A 16,839-nucleotide genomic window follows, 5' to 3' on the forward strand; every position below is an offset into this window, starting at 1 on the left:
CTCACAAGTATGTATCGAAGAATCTAATTGGATTGTAGATTCTAGAGCTACGCAGCACATGACAATGAACAGATCATGGTTTGTGACGTACGAGGCATTTTCAACAGTTAAGCATGTTGGAGTTGGAAATGGTCAAACCATGGAAGCACTCGGCAAGGGAAACATAATTATAGGGGAGATGATTGTGGGAGGGAAATGCCAGAGAAACCATTTGGAAGATGTTTGGTACGTTCTTTAATTGAGCAAGAACTTATTTTCAATTTCCTCTACGTTGGACAAATGTATAATTTCTACTTTCAGCAAGGACAAATGTAATTTTTTCAAGAATGGTGTTTTGGTTGCTCAATCACATAGAAAGAATGGACTTTTCATTATGAATATGAAAGTTATTCCTATTAAAGAAGCTAAAGCTCAAGTTGCTTTGAAAGATGATTTACAACTGTGGCATGAGAGATTAGGGCATCGAAATAAGCGTTATGTTTTGAGTTTTGACATACCTTAAGAAAAATGGTATTGAATTCTCAAATTCAGGTACTAAGTCTGAGATATGTGACGCTTGTATTGTTGGAAAAATGCATCGGTTGAGTTTTGGTACTCGCAAAATACTTGTTAATCAACCTGGTGATCGCATAAATGCTGATGTTTGTGGCCCAATGCCTGTGTTATCAGTTGGTGGCAATCGATATTTTGTTGACTTCAAGGAGCCTGTGGAACAAAACAAAAGGTTTCCTACAACTGAAACCAACTCTTCAACAACTGCAAGTTTACGAAGAAGGACAGAGGTAGGCCTATAGTTTCAGAAACAGATCAAAATTGAGGCCTCCTGTGAAACTTGCTGATTGTGCCCTTTTGACATGTGTTGCAGAACCTACTAAGTGCAAGGAAGCGGTGACATGCAAGGATTCTCATCATTGGGTCAAAGCGATGGATGAGGAAATAAAGGTGCTTAGTCCAGTGTTCTGGTGTAGTAAACGTCAGAAATGTGTAGCTTTGTCAACTACAGAATTTGATTTGATTGCTGCAGATTGCTGCAAGCTTGGTTGTAGGGGAAGCAGTGTGGCTCAAGAGAATACTTCAAGATGTAAGGATGCATGAGCAGCAGTTTTCTTGTCCGAGTAAAGTGTCATTTTTTAGGGAAGTATTGAGATAAAAAATTATTTACTCAGTCAGTTACAGCTGTATATGAAATTCTTATTATTGTAATGTTTGTTATGTTTAAGTTGTTATGAAAACAAACTACTAGTCTTTTAAATGGTTCTCTAACAGTTCTTACATTTCTTTTATCCTACTAATAAAATCAGTTTATTACAACAAAAATTTACAGGGGTATGTCTCCTGATTTTAGATAAATTTCTTTATGATCTAACCAAATTAAAATCTAGTTTAGATGCTGAGAAATTTGGTTTTGTGCCAATAGAATAAAATGCTATTTAGGTAGTTGAGATTTTACAAGACGAATTTGAAACGGCTAGGCTTTTTTAACCCTTCCATTTTTGACCATGTTTAACCTCTATTTGACAAGTTTCTTCCTTTATGACAGCCGATGAGTTTGATTGATATGCAAAGAACCTCTTTCTTCCTACTCCATTGCCCTCCCCCTACACGGGTAACCCATTAAAATCCAGACTCATGTTTAAGAACTCATAATGTCCTTAGATTAGACTAGACAAAAGTGTTGATTCACAAAAAATATATGATTTTTCTTTTTGTGAATGGCCAATATGGGAGAGGTTCTTTTGTTTTAATACTATACTGTTTCATTAAATCCGGTTGATTTTAAAAGCCTGGTCTTAACCTATTGAATACTACTCATCTGTGTACATTTATACAATTTATTGATAATACTCCAATAGTGGTTCGTAAAATCTTATCATCCTTGTGTACATGGAAGGATGGATGGTAAACACTACAGATTATGTTAAACACGGAGCCTTGTCGTTCAGTTCTCGGTAAGTATCAAAGCGGCTTATCTATTGCCGCTTATAGTATACAGCGGGACGCAGTCTTGCGGGGTAAGGTAAGCTGCCTTATTACTTGTTATTTTGTAGTTTCACAGATTTAGTGATAGCAGTAGAACATTACATATATTTAGTGTACATACATTGCAAATAGTATATTTCGTACCAAGGGCCGAAAATGAGGTTTTGCCGGCTCGAGATAGTTTTTAAGTTCGAGACGAAGTCGAGAACTTAAATCGATCGAGAGCTGCAAAACCATTTCGGTCCGTGGTACGAACGCTATTTTTCACCACACTATACCCTATTACCACTATTTACCACTATAACAATGCACACTGATAGTCAACACAACTACAACTTTAAGGTTATGTGAAGAAATAATTTGAGGAATCAGCAAAAATAAAAATAAATAGTTGCTAGGCAACGGTGACAATAACACAATTCTATTGCAATGCTATGGATTTTGATTGTGTATTTAAAATGCATTCATGTTTTAAGTATGTAAGCGGACAGCTGATTTTGCGGCCCCGGCCTGTAAAAACCTGCTCGGTCCCCAAATTACGATGACAGCTGGCATGGCCAGCAAAACATAGCTTTCAGCCACCAATTAACGTATGTAATACAGCCAAAAACATCATAGTGTGGTGAAAAAACTATTACCATCTAACAAAAGAGTACCACTCAATATGTCAAAGTTAAAAAAAATAATAATAGTCCCATTAGAGTTTTATTATTTCATTTAGAACTAATTATAGTATTTATAAGTCGGTGCATTTATTATTGATTCATGGGCTCTAAACCCATAGAAAAGAAGTTATTTATTCATCAGTACGTATTTTTCAGTGCCGGTTTTAGCTGCTAAACAATGAAGTATATTACTTTGGAATGAGTGAATTTTCTCTCAAACGCAATCTACCAAACACGCCACGAAACCAATCATGGCCCTAAACAGATGGTGACAGTTGTACATTGGACATTGGACCACACAAGCCAATCAGGAGCCTCGGACCCAATCACTCTCATAAGCCTGTTATCGCTGGCCAAAATATATCACATGAGAGTAAGGTGTAAAAATATATTGACGAAGAAAAGGGTCTATACTTTTAAAATAGGGAGGTCAGAGTAGGCTATTAAACAGTATGTATCGGACATTTAGGGTAGAGAGTTTGTATGGAATACTAAGGCAGTACATGTATACCGTGGCACCACAATACGTTGACATCATTAATATTCAAAATTAATATTTGATGGTGAGATAGTAAAATGTCAAACGGTTAAACAACGAATCAACAAACCTCTACTGTGAACTCTTGACATTGACTTTTATAATGACGCTACTCACGATTGTTTAAAGTAAATTATTCGTTGTTTGATGGACCTGATCTTGTAAGTTTTACGATTCTCATGTTTCGACAATACAGTAAGTGTTCCTACAATAAAGCAATATATTGAGCCCTTAAGCAATATTGTGTGTCCTAACGTTGTTATCAAGTTTTGATTGCTTTGACCGTCGGTGTCCCTGGTGGAGTTAACGGTGTTATAATTTTGTTTATATCCTCATAACATTTCATTGCGTCTGAAAAATTCCTTATTTTTTATTCATCTGGTTTCAACCGTTATATTTATTATACTAGCAGAGTACCCGTCCTTCGTACGGGTTTGGCGTATAAGTATAACATGTGTATTGCAGTTATACTCGTGCTTTTCGTTTGCAATGGGAGAAGACATGGTTTAAGAAAAAATTATTCTTTTAATTTATGGCATGTTATAGTATAATATATATATATATAGTATAGCACATCTACCATAGCCATAATGCTCTACCACTACACCTAAACAATAAAAAAGTGAAATTGACATTTTTCACAAATTATTTTTGTTCAAATTAGATGTTGTCATAAAATATGCATACAAGAATTAATAGTGCTGCATCAATTGGTAATCCTTATAACTTTTTAGGGCTATTTTATATCATAGAACCAACTTGTGTAGTTGAAACTGCTGACAAAACTTTTGTATTCTTTTAAATATAAATACTTATGAGGTTAACATTGTAAACTCCAGAGCCACTAGGACTGAGCCTGAAAGGGTTTTTGAGATAAAAAATGCGTCTTTATGTTAATCGGGAATGTGAGTTATCATCACACCAAATTTCAGCCCAATCCGACCGGTAATTTTCGTGTTTACTTGTCACAAACATCAATGCTTGGATCCATACATCCATACATCCAAACCTTCTCACTTGTAAATTATTAGGATTACTAGTGTTACAGTGCAGTTCGCAGATAGATTTGTAAAATTACTTTGCTTTTTTCCTTTTTTATGTTTAAATAAAAGTGAAACCAACTTTGAACATCGAGAACCGAATTAATTATTAGATAAACTCTAGCATACAGTTGATAACTGATTCAACTTAATATATTTTTTAAGAGATTGAATATGGACCTGTTTACTGCCAGGTGAGATGGCGTATAAAAGCTTGAAGATGATTTTACTGCCTCGTACTGGGGCGTTCAATACACCGTGCATTAGCAGTGGCTCTCGCCCTTAGCTGGGCTGGTTTACGAGGGCGTTAACAAATACTGCTTTGTAAAACACGCAAAGCCCGTGTAAGATCATAACCTTATACATACTCAATTGAAAACCTTTAAATACTACATTGCTACGTAGAATAGTTTATACGTACCAATGTGACCAAATATGTTCAAATAGATTTAAAATGTGGATAAAAACAGTAAATATTAAGGTGCTAAAAACCAAATGGAGATATACAGTTATCTAACTGAATGGTGTTTTTTTACAATAGTAAATTACCAGTTCACCTGAAGTACACCTAAGGCCTCTTTTATGCACGGCGTTTTCCGTCGGGCGGAATCTATCAGAATCTATCGGGCTTTCCGTCGGTGAGTGTTTTAACATGGGATCAAATGGGACCCTTTTATGCACGACGGAATCTCCGTCGCGTTTCAGAATTCCGTTGGAGGCCGACGGAGGACTTAGACTCCGCCGAGTTTCGGCGTTTCGTGGAGCGTGTTTTTACATAGGTTCAAATGGAACCCTTTTATGCAACTGCGTTTTCCGTCGGGCGGAATGTAGTGCTGCCAACCTACCCCACGCTCTGTCATCCACAGTATTGAAATCACCTACGGTAATCATTGTAAATAGAATATCATTATTCATTGTAATTGATTGAAGAGTACAAATAAAGTGATGTAATTAGGAAAAAAATTACTGCATGAGAATTCATTACATTTTTGTTTAAATCCGCGGAATAATACAAACTTACTGTTTCGTAGGAACTTCTCAAACTTTTCCCCATCATTTTGCAGCAACCCATATAGGTTTGTGAAAGCCCCATCCACCCTACGACTTTCATTAACCGGGTGTACAGCCCACCTCCTTCGCAGTCGTCTATTTCTCTTCATGTACAAATAAGTATACACCAATACACAAGGATCCATCTTGGGTCACTGACGATGGCAAAATGAACGAAGTTGGTAGCACTGACCACCCCCACCACGGGCATCAGCGGATTCCGCTCGGCGGAGAAACTGCAAAAAAGGGACATCGATTCCGCCCGACGATTTCGCCCGACCGAAAACGCCGTGCATAAAAGAGGCCTAAGGCCTCTTTTATGCACGGCGTTTTCCGTCGGGCGGAATCTATCAGAATCTATCGGGCTTTCCGTCGGTGAGTGTTTTAACATGGGATCAAATGGGACCCTTTTATGCACGACGGAATCTCCGTCGCGTTTCAGAATTCCGTCGGAGGCCGACGAAGGACTTAGACTCCGCCGAGTTTCGGCGTTTCGTGGAGCGTGTTTTTACATAGGTTCAAATGGAACCCTTTTATGCAACTGCGTTTTCCGTCGGGAGGAATGTAGTGCTGCCAACCTACCCCACGCTCTGTCCACAGTATTGAAATCACCTACGGTATTCATTGTAATTGATTGAAGAGTATTAATAAAGTGGTGTAATTAGGGAAAAAATTACTGCATGAGAATTAATTACATTTTTGTTTAAATCCGCGGAATAATACAAACTTACTGTTTCGTAGGAACTTCTCAAACTTTTCCCCATCATTTTGCAGCAACCCATATAGGTTTGTGAAAGCCCCATCCACCCTACGACTTTGATTAACCGGGTGTATAGCCCATCTCCTTCGCCGCCGTCTATTTCTCTTAATGTACAAATAAGTATACACCAATACACAAGGATCCATCTGGGGTCACTGACGATGGCAAAATGAACGAAGTTGGTAGTACTGACCACCCCCACGACGGGCATCAGCGGATTCCGCTTGGCGGAGAAACTGCATAAAAGGGACATCGATTCCGCCTGACGATTTCGCCCGACCGAAAACGCCGTGCATAAAAGAGGCCTTTTTATGCACGGCGTTTTCGGTCGGGCGGAATCTATCAGAATCTATCGAGCTTTCCGTCGGTGAGTGTTTTAACATTGGTTCAAATGGGACCCTTTTATGCACGACGGAATCTCCGTCGCGTTTCAGCGTTCAGAAATGGCTTTGTATATGGTATCCCAAATATTTTAAAGTATTTTTTTTATTATCAATTATTATCATACCCGTTTAACGCTGATTTTAGACTATTGGATATTTAAAAAGTCAGAATCAGATATAAAGAGTCAGTATAAAGAGGAAATCATGTACTTAAGCAAATTAATATAAATTTACGTTATTTATTTTGAACTGGTCTATAAATAAACCTTTTGACCCCATGTCGAGCTTATGTGATACTGCACTGAGAGATCCAATGTGATACAATATCTCTTTTAAATGAAGGAAATAAAATATGAACACAGAAACTAATTGGTATTTTTAATTTGCGTCATTCAATTTGATAACATTCTGCAAGTTGTTTTCTGATTGTATACCAGCTGTTACCCGTTGCAGCTTCGCCCGCCATTAGGATTTCTTCAAGTAGATTGAAAAAGGTTATTTCTTATATGGAAAATTCACCAAAACTATTAAGTATTTTCTTTATTTCTAATTTGGTAGCATTTCTTAATATTGTCACATAAAAAATTTGAAATTTTGTAAAGAAATAGTATACAATAAATCTAAGAATTGTATTTATTTTAATGACTTTCGATAAACAATATTTTTTCAATAGTTATTTCAGTCAAGACGTATAATAGTTCACATGGATAAAGCATAGACCTTCATTAAGTATGAATATCGCGACCTCTGATCATATAATGAGTGTAAGACAACCTAGAATATGTCTAACTACTTCACTAGTTTATTTATCCATAAAATGTGTAACACAGAAATGTTTTATTTAACATTTCAATGTGTATAATATGATTTAATTACAGTGGAACATAATCATACATTTCTAGTTTAGTCTAAATCAATGTTTTAGGTAAAGTAAAAATGATGTAATGACGCTTAAAACCTTTGATAAGTAAAACTAGAGCAATCTAAACTTAGTTACATTGTTGGGATATTGGAAACGCCAACTCGCCCGGAGCTTAACGGTGTATTACGTGAGGGAATAAGGGATGAAATAATCAGAAAACTAACTCGAATCCAATCATGTTTAGATAAATATCTAGTATGCAGAATGTAGAATATAAAAAAATAAACTGCCGATCGTGATGAGTTTGGTGAAGTAAATCAGTGAGAACTAGAAATGGATGTAGGTAAATGTTTATGACTTTTAAAATTAAGAGGATGACTATTATCCATCTGAACCAGAGCAATTTAATCCTTATCAATTAAATGAAAAGGTAAATCATAAAACTTATTTTCTGCACCAAGCATAGAAACAAGTCTAAGTCTTTGATAAAATTTTAAAAAGAAGAATCATAAATAGCCTACGAGAATTTGCCTTTATCTGGTCATACAATTCAACTGTTAATCTGATGACCTCTTACCTAATTTTACATTTTACTTGAAATATATTTTTTATATTTGAGTTAAAAAGTCTGAAAACGAACAACCCACAAATTTAAAACGTTTTTTGACATTTAATACAAATTTGTAAAGGATTTACTATTTAGAAACACCAAGAGAACTGTTCATAATCTGCAAATTCTCACCCAATGTTTTAAAGTAGACATTAGATGCAACCAACCTTTACTATACGTTTTAGACAACTTCAGAAATGAGGTTGGGACAATATCTTCAATTTGATACTAACGATGTCCAATTTTTTTTTTAATACTTTAGAGGAACTTCAGGTTAATTAAATCCAAAACTTTAATGACATGTTAAATTGCCTTTGAAAACTTTAATTTGCAGTTAATAAATTTTTAAAATATATCAACTACAAAAGCAATGCAAATATAGGTGAAAAAGCTTTGGCTACATGATTATATCCATTAGCTAGGGAAAAGCCTCATTTAACTTGTACAAAGTAAATGTTTATGTTCCCTATCATACTATTTTTTTATCTTTATTACACATTAAATTGCTCCTATTTATCTCAAAATTCAGTTGAACATCATTGGTCTCTATTGGCATGTGCTTCATCGAGGAACGTTTTTTATTTAGGTAAAAATGAACCAATACTGTACTTTAAATACCACTGTTCATAAGTGGTTTTCCTACAAGTTAAGAATACACCCATAACACTTAAAATAGTTATATCCATATTAGTGTGGTGGCTTAGAGACAATATCGGCAAGGATCGTGACCTGATGGATTAAAGCTGCAGCTTTTGCACATTTCTTCCATACCCTAAATACAAACAATTTATGGGGGGGTGCCCGATTTTTAGGTCCGCCATCTTGAAATACGACACCATCTTTGTTTTCATCAGAGGAATTGAACTATTCATTGATAATGGCCTAAAATCGCCCAAAAGGACACATTTAGGCCATTTTGTATATAACATGTTTTGTTAACAATTAAATTTGCTATAAAACGAGATAAAAACCACTTCGATAACTTAAATAGTCTTGAAGATATAAACTGTTAAAGTTGAAAATTTGATATATTCCTCTACGCTACATGTAGTTTTTGCTATATATCACCCAAACGGTCAACGGTACGTATCTGTTATTATGACATATTTTATTTGTAATTAAATTTGCTACAAAATGAGATGAAAATCTCTAAATTAACTTAAATAGTTCGGAAGATATAAACCGTTAAAGTTATAAGCTTCTTTAATTTCTGTATGCAATAGGTTGGTGTTTCTTAAAAGTCCCCGCTATTCGTTTTTTCTGCACGTATTGCGTCAGAAGACTGCAGATTCACACATCAATACTGGACCTAAAATAGTACTTTTTAAAGTACTTCTTGACTTTTTTCACCCAAGAGGGGTCGGCCCACAAGGAGTAAGTTGAAAATCTTAAATAAAAGCATAGGCCATGATGCATATCAAATTAAAGTGATTTACCTGTAGAACGCGTTACCACAAATTACACTTTAAAAGGACAAGTGGGTCAAAAGTTATAAAATTTTATAGTTTTGCTTATTTATTTATTAATGGTCAACACCATTTCATCTCATCTTGATGAAGCTTGGAAAGTTCCCTAGGGGTCTTAAAAATGGTAATGTGCTACCAATTTTCAAGGAAGGTGACCCGTCCGTCAAAAGTTATCGTCCAGTGGTGGTACAACCTACATCGGCTAATATATTTCCAGCAATTCTACTTCATGGACTCTCTTTTTCTTTTAACAATGTCATCGTGTCCTATCAACATTCAACATGGCTTCAATAAAGGGCGAACTACCTTGACCAATTTGGTTCCGTACCAGGAAGACATAATGCAAGCCTTTTCTTGTAACCTTAAGGTCGATTCTGTCAATTTGGACCTATCCAAGGCTTTCGACCGTGTAAGTCACACTTATCTCGTGGCAAAGCTTGGTGGATTGGGATCACTGAATCATACTTGTATGATTTGAGGACTATTTGTGGAATCACTTATTAACAATGAAATTTGCTGGAGCGAAGTCTTGTAACATCGAAGCTTCTTCTGGTGTACCTCAAGGATCTATCTCTACTGGGACCAATTTTATATTCAATATTCATTAATATATGGCTGACGTTGTCAAAGATTCTTGACAACTGGGTTCATTCACTCCTATTCCTCTGATAAGACCACCATTTTGAGAGAGGTGCCTCAGGGCTCTGTTTTAGGCCCTATCCTATTCCTGCTCTTCATTAACACCCTTCCATCTTGCATATCAACCGCCAAACCAACACTATTTTCTGATGACACCCCACTCTCCATTTCCAGCCTCACCATCGAAAGCTTGGGGCTCACTACCTTTCGGGAAGCAAGTAGCTTAATCGAGTGGTTTGATTCCAACTTTCTCTCCGTCAACGCCGAAAAAACCAAACTTTTGCACTTTTCTATTTCAAAGAGCCTCTCTAATGGATTCAGCCTACTTCTGGATGACACAACAGTTCATCCAACTAACTGTGTTAGGTTTCTGGGACTGACACTATATAAACATTTTGATTTCTCAGATCACATTAAGCAGGTTTCAACAAAAGTCAGTTCTGAAATTTTTGTTCTACGTAGTTTAAAGAACACATCTACCTTCGAAGTTCTAATATCCGTATATTACGGACTAATATATCCTCATTTAGCGTATGATATAGCCTATTCCTATAGCGTATGCTATACCTATATGGGACTATGAAATTTTAAAAAATAAATTTCTATTTAAATTCCAAAAATGGGCTGTGTGAACAATTTTATCTCTGCCCAAACGCAAATCATGTAAAAAGTTTTCTCAGTATCAAAATGCCTCCAGCAGGATACAACATCAATGGAATCTCAATGTGGTTTATGCAAATAAGCAAAATGGAATGCTTTTGAATGAATTCAAGTGGATGATAGTTCCATTCAACAGGACCTCAACAACCTCTCTTTTTAACTATTCAATAAATGGGAATGCACTTGTTAGATCCACCTCTGTCAACGACCTTGGAGTATCATTTACATCATATCTCAACCCTGATGATCAAGATAACAGGTTAACAAGGAAAGCAAACTCAGCCCTTGGTTTCATTCTGAGATTATCCAGAAATGGGTCGTTCACAGGACATCGAAAGAGTGCAGCTCTTGTTTTAGAATCGTAGGACTTCGTCTGGGATACCCATTCAGGGTTTTACCCATTTGAGGATCTTCGACAGCATCTTCGGCTAAACCACTTGAGTTCTCGAAGGCGTATTTGCTGACCTGGTTTTCCTGAGGAAGAATCTCATTGCAGAACTTGACTCTCCTGATCTGCTGAGCAGGGTAAATTATCGCTGCTCCAGACCATCCTGATCTCAGGACCTATTTGAAAGGGGATATCATTCTACAGCATACGCCTACAACAGCACGCTACCAAGACTACATCGTTTGGGAAGCAGTATTTCTAAAAATATCGAATTTTTCTCCTCAAGTTTTATTACTTGTAGGAAATAGCTGCTTGCTTGTTTCTCATAATCCTTGGTGGCCCATAATACAGTAGAGTGGTCCTATGATCCAGTTTGTTATTGCATTTCTTGTTTGCTTTCATATTTATTAAAATGTTGATGCATGTTGATAGAATTTTTAAATATCATCACTTTAAACCGATCAATTTATGGAATTCCAGGTTTATTGACATCTTTTTTATTCAATTCTTGATAAGTTTGTTATACATTTATTCTTGTTGAGCATTGTTTTGCTTGTTAATACTATTGTTTGATATGTATGATCCTTGTTGTTAAGTTCCGTTACGTATGTTATAGTGTTATGCAATGAGATGAAATGGTGTAGACCGTTAATTAATAAATAAATAAGCAAAACTATAAAATTGTATAACTTTTGACCCACATGTCCTTTTACAGCGCAGTTTGTGGTAACGCGTTCTACAGGTAAATCTCTTTAATTTGATATGCATCATGGCCTATGCTTTTATTTAAGATTTTCAACTTACTCCTTGTGGGCCGGCCCCTCTTGGGTGAAAAAAGTCAAGAAGTACTTTAAAAAGTACTATTTTAGGTCCAGTATTGATGTGTGAATCTGCAGTCTTCTGACGCAATACGTGCAGAAAAAACGAATCGCGGGGACTTTTAAGAAACACCAACCTATTGCATACAGAAATTAAAGAAGCTTATAACTTTAACGGTTTATATCTTCCGAACTATTTAAGTTAATTTAGAGATTTTCATCTCATTTTGTAGCAAATTTAATTACGAATAAAATATATCATAATAACAGATACGTACCGTTGACCGTTTGGGTGATATATAGCAAAACCTACATGTAGCGTAGAGGAATATATCAAATTTTCAACTTTAACAGTTTATATCTTCAAGACTATTTAAGTTATCGAAGTGGTTTTTATCTCGTTTTATAGCAAATTGAATTGTGAACAAAACATGTTATATACAAAATGGCGTAAATGTGTCCTTTTGGGTGATTTTAGGCCATTTTCAATGAACAGTTCAATTCCTCTGAAGAAAACAAAGATGGCGTCGTATTTCAAGATGGCGGACCTAAAAATCGGGCACCCCCCCATAAATTGTTTGTATTTAGGGTATGGAAGAAATGTGCAAAAGCTGCAGCTTTAATCCATCAGGTCACTATCATTTTGCTAAGCCACCACACTATATAACAATGATATAACAACAATAATAACAATGTATTCCATAAGTACAACACGGAGGACAACGTACTGCATTTAGTGCTACCAACGTCAGCAGTAATGTAAACAGTTATAATCAAGTTGGTTGCAGCGTGGTTCGCTTAACATGACCAATATTCAATCAGGGAGTTTACGTTTGTAGGCAAACAATTAAGCTACAACTGTTATATGGGGCCACTGTATGGTAAAATGGAGTATTCCTCTTATAGATAAAACACAAATATTTCTTTTTCAGAAAGCTGTATCACAATTGGAGGCAAAGCTTGTCTTTGAGTATTCCACATAAAAGTAAAATATTTAGAGCTTTTTTACCGACGATTGATTATGAAACTTTATTTTAGCTTTATACAGGCTAAACACATACTTGACCTGGTTTTGGGCTAAATTCAAATGGTAGGTAAACTCTGCCTTATCTAGATTTAAAATTTAAATATATAAATTAAAGTACATTGCTACATTGCTTTTAGTTAAATAGGATGATAGTTCATATTAATGTGCAGCCATTTATTACTATAATTTTATGTTTTTATTGCAACTTGTAAGCTAAAGGCTTCATTTCCAACTCAAATCAATGTAATGATATAATAATTTATGATTAAATTTACCTAATGTTACACTGCAGTTTCCATCGCAAGCAAATAATACAACTGATTATTTCAATTTCAACTGGTTCTCATTATCTCTTCTTACACCATACACGTACTGCATTGAACAACCTCCGAACAACCTCCAAACATTAACAACTACATAACAACAATAATGTTCAGGTGTTCGGTGTGCCGGTCGGCAATTTAAATTTAAATTTGTATTTGTATTTTCCTATCTCATATTTTTATCTTGTATTTGTATACAGACAGTTTGTAAAATGGTTGTTGATGACGAAATTATACCAGTAGTACATTGTACTGAAATTCCTAGCTCTGAACTTTTCAACTTTGATAATTTGAATGAAAACAGTTTAAATTCACTTTCTAGCTTTAAGATCCTACACCAAAATATTAGAAGTTACAAGAAAAACTTCGATGAATTGTTGGTAGTTTTACAAGGTATTAAGTGCAAATTCAATTGTATCGTGTTAACTGAGGCATGGCTGAACCATGACAGCGATCTTATGACCATAGACGGCTATAAGACTTTTAGAAGTTACAACAACCTAAATCAAAGCGACGGACTAGTTATCTACATTGATAATTCGTTATCAGTGTCTTGCAGCCAGCTATTGCTCGGTGGCGTGGCTACGACCCTGTCCTTGACCTTCAACTGTGGCGGTACAATGTGTAACCTGCTTTGTGTTTACCGTAGCCCCAATTCATCGTTACAAATATTTAATGACAATTTGAAAGAATATTTAGAAAATTACGCAAATAAATCAGACATCAGTATTTTAGTAGGCGATTTTAACTGCGATATCATTCAACCTATTCTTAATTCACAAGAAGAGCGATATCTAGATATATTATATGACTTAGGTTTTGTAGCTTGCATTGACAAAATAACACGTCCTGTTAGTCATATTGATCATTTCTTCATACGGTTGCCGCCTTCCATCACGGCTAACTCCGCAGTTTTACAAACAGAAATTACAGATCATTTTAGCATCTCATTAGAAGTATGTAAAAAAACGTCCTGTAAAATGTCCACTAAAAACCGTATATCGAAAATAGTTGAGTGGCATAGCATTAGCAACGATTTAATCTCTTGTAATTGGGACTCAATTTTGAAATCAGAAAGTGTTGACGACGCATCAGAAATGTTAAATAATAAACTTCAGTCAATCTTAAATTCAAATACAGTTATTGAAAATAAACCTGCTAAAGTTTCCAAAATAAAACCTTGGATAACAGTTGGACTCCTAAAATCAATACGCTTCCGAGATAAACTAAGCAAACAAGTTCAAAACCGTCCTTTCAACGTTCAGTTGCGTACGCGATTTTTAAGATATAGGAATATCCTCAAGTCATTAATTAAGCAAGCCAAATACAGTTTTTACAAAAATAAAATCGAAGATGCAGACGGAGACTCCAGAAAATTCTGGTACATCGTAAATGAGGTCGCAGGACGTCCAAGTAGGAAGGAAAAATTCCCAATAGAAGCATTCTGTGCGCACGATGGCACTGCCACCACTGACCAGATAAAAATTGTATGCAATGATTTAAATAATTATTTTGCCTCCGTGGGGTCACAATTAGCAAGCGCGATAAAGTGCGATGGGCCCCCAGAAATCGACGATGCCGCACATGCCACGGACAAAGTATTTTCCCTGAGGCCGGTCACCCGGGCTGAACTTCTCGAAGTTGTGAAGACAATTAAAGGGAATTCGGCTCCTGGGTGGGATGGCATCCCAACAAAACTTGTAAAATCAAACATTGAAATATTAGTTCAGCCTATCTTGCACGTAATAAACTTAAGTATACTGTCCGGCAAATTTCCAAAATGTTTTAAAACTGCCAAAGTCACCCCAATTTACAAATCTGGCCAAAAAAACATTGCATCAAACTTCAGACCAATCTCGTTGCTTGGTGCAATATCTAAAATTCTTGAAAAATGTGTTAAGAAACAATTAGCTTTTTACCTTGAAAACGAAAACATTATCAGTGATTCACAATTTGGTTTCAGAGCATGTAAGAGCACAAGTCATGCATTGTTCGACATTAATAAATTTATATCAAATAAATTAAATTCAAAACAACGTGTAATGGTGACCTTTTTAGATTTAGCAAAAGCCTTTGACTCTATTGACAGACATAAACTTATCAACAAATTGGAATATTGTGGACTAGACAAGCTCTCCCTTGACTGGTTTAGAAGTTATTTAGAAGACCGAGTGCAAGTTGTTACAATCGATGGTGTCACAAGTAATAAAAGAAACATTGAATTCGGTGTGGTCCAGGGAAGCAATCTTGGGCCTTTGCTCTTCCTGGTTTATATAAATAATATATCAAAACTAGAAACAAGAAGCAAATTATTCTTGTTTGCAGATGATACGGCAATGGTGACTACAGGCTGCACGTGGGATGAGGTGTATGAGCGGGCATCGTCCGACTTACTTAAGTTGAAAAATTGGTTGGATCATAATTCTTTAACTTTAAACGTATTAAAAACTAAATGTCTTCCAATTTTTTTAAAGAAGGAAAGTGATCCGAGCCCGCGTCATTTACGTTTGCACTCCTGTGGTGATCCGTCGTCACGTGACTGTGATTGTAACGTCATCGAACGTGTGTCACAATAAAAATATTTGGGCATAATTATGGACGAAAAATTAAGCTGGGTTCCTCACGTGTGGTATGTCAAGCAGAGGCTTAGAAAATTAGTATATGCATTCGATCAGCTGGGCCAGGTGCTGACGGTGGATCACTGCAGGATGGTGTATTACGCCTATGTGCAGTCGGTGTTACAATACGGTGTCCTGGCATGGGGTGGCGTCTCGTCAGCTGTGTTAGAGCCCTTATTCATCTCACAAAAATCATTGATTAAAAAAATTCTTAAAAAACCTTTCCGTTATTCAACAGACCAGCTTTTCCTTGACTTTCCAGTACTAAACGTCAGACAGCTTTTCATAAGAACATTATTATTATTCATTAAATCCAATAAAGAACAAATATTTTCTGAGATTCACCATAGGTACCCTACAAGAAATCGTTTAAACTTTGGCTTCAGTTGCCCAAAATCTATTCTTACGACCACTAACAAAAATTCATTTTATATTGCTCACGTCCTGTACCGTAATCTTCCAACACACATTATTGAGGCTGAGAGTTGCAGTGTTGCTGTTTATAAGCGGATGATCGGCGAGTGGCTCGCGCACATCGGGCGGGCTGCTGCAGAGGCTTTGATCCAGTCGGTCTATATTCCAAACGTCTGATATTGTCATGATTCAGTCATCGATCACATTTTTTATATTTATATATATATTTTTTATATTTTACTTGTAAAACATTGTAATCCATATTGTTTCTGTATGGGATTCAGCCCATTGTGTTGGAATAAATACAATGGGCTGAATCTTGTACAGGGTAGTGCGACGTTGTGTTTAATGTTAAAAAGTAATTCACCTCATTTTAGAATTAAAATTTTGTTAGCATTTAAAATACAGTTATTTAGTTTAGAGCTTAGATTTATTTAGTTTATGTGTTTAAAATAAAAAAGTGCAGTGACTCGAACAATTTTACAATACCCATAGACTGATGATATTGTTAACTCTTCCCCCAATCACGGATCAATAGTCTATTCGGGGGAATAATTCCTTTTACTTACTACAATGTATTGTAATATTGTTTTATTTT

At 35.8% G+C, this 16,839-nt stretch overlaps 1 protein-coding gene across 1 annotated transcript in view; it reads right to left on the reverse strand.

The window, feature by feature from the left end:
* The window catches only part of LOC128984747 (cGMP-specific 3',5'-cyclic phosphodiesterase), a 266,127-nt gene that overhangs the window by 100,477 nt on the left and 148,811 nt on the right, over positions 1 to 16,839 (reverse strand). The gene's annotated exons all lie outside the window — the stretch shown is intronic.

The sequence above is a fragment of the Macrosteles quadrilineatus genome, unplaced genomic scaffold (genome assembly GCF_028750875.1).
Source record: "Macrosteles quadrilineatus isolate MER2022 unplaced genomic scaffold, UCM_ALF_1.0 Scaffold_2__2_contigs__length_208266976, whole genome shotgun sequence".
Classification (NCBI taxonomy): domain Eukaryota; kingdom Metazoa; phylum Arthropoda; class Insecta; order Hemiptera; family Cicadellidae; genus Macrosteles; species Macrosteles quadrilineatus.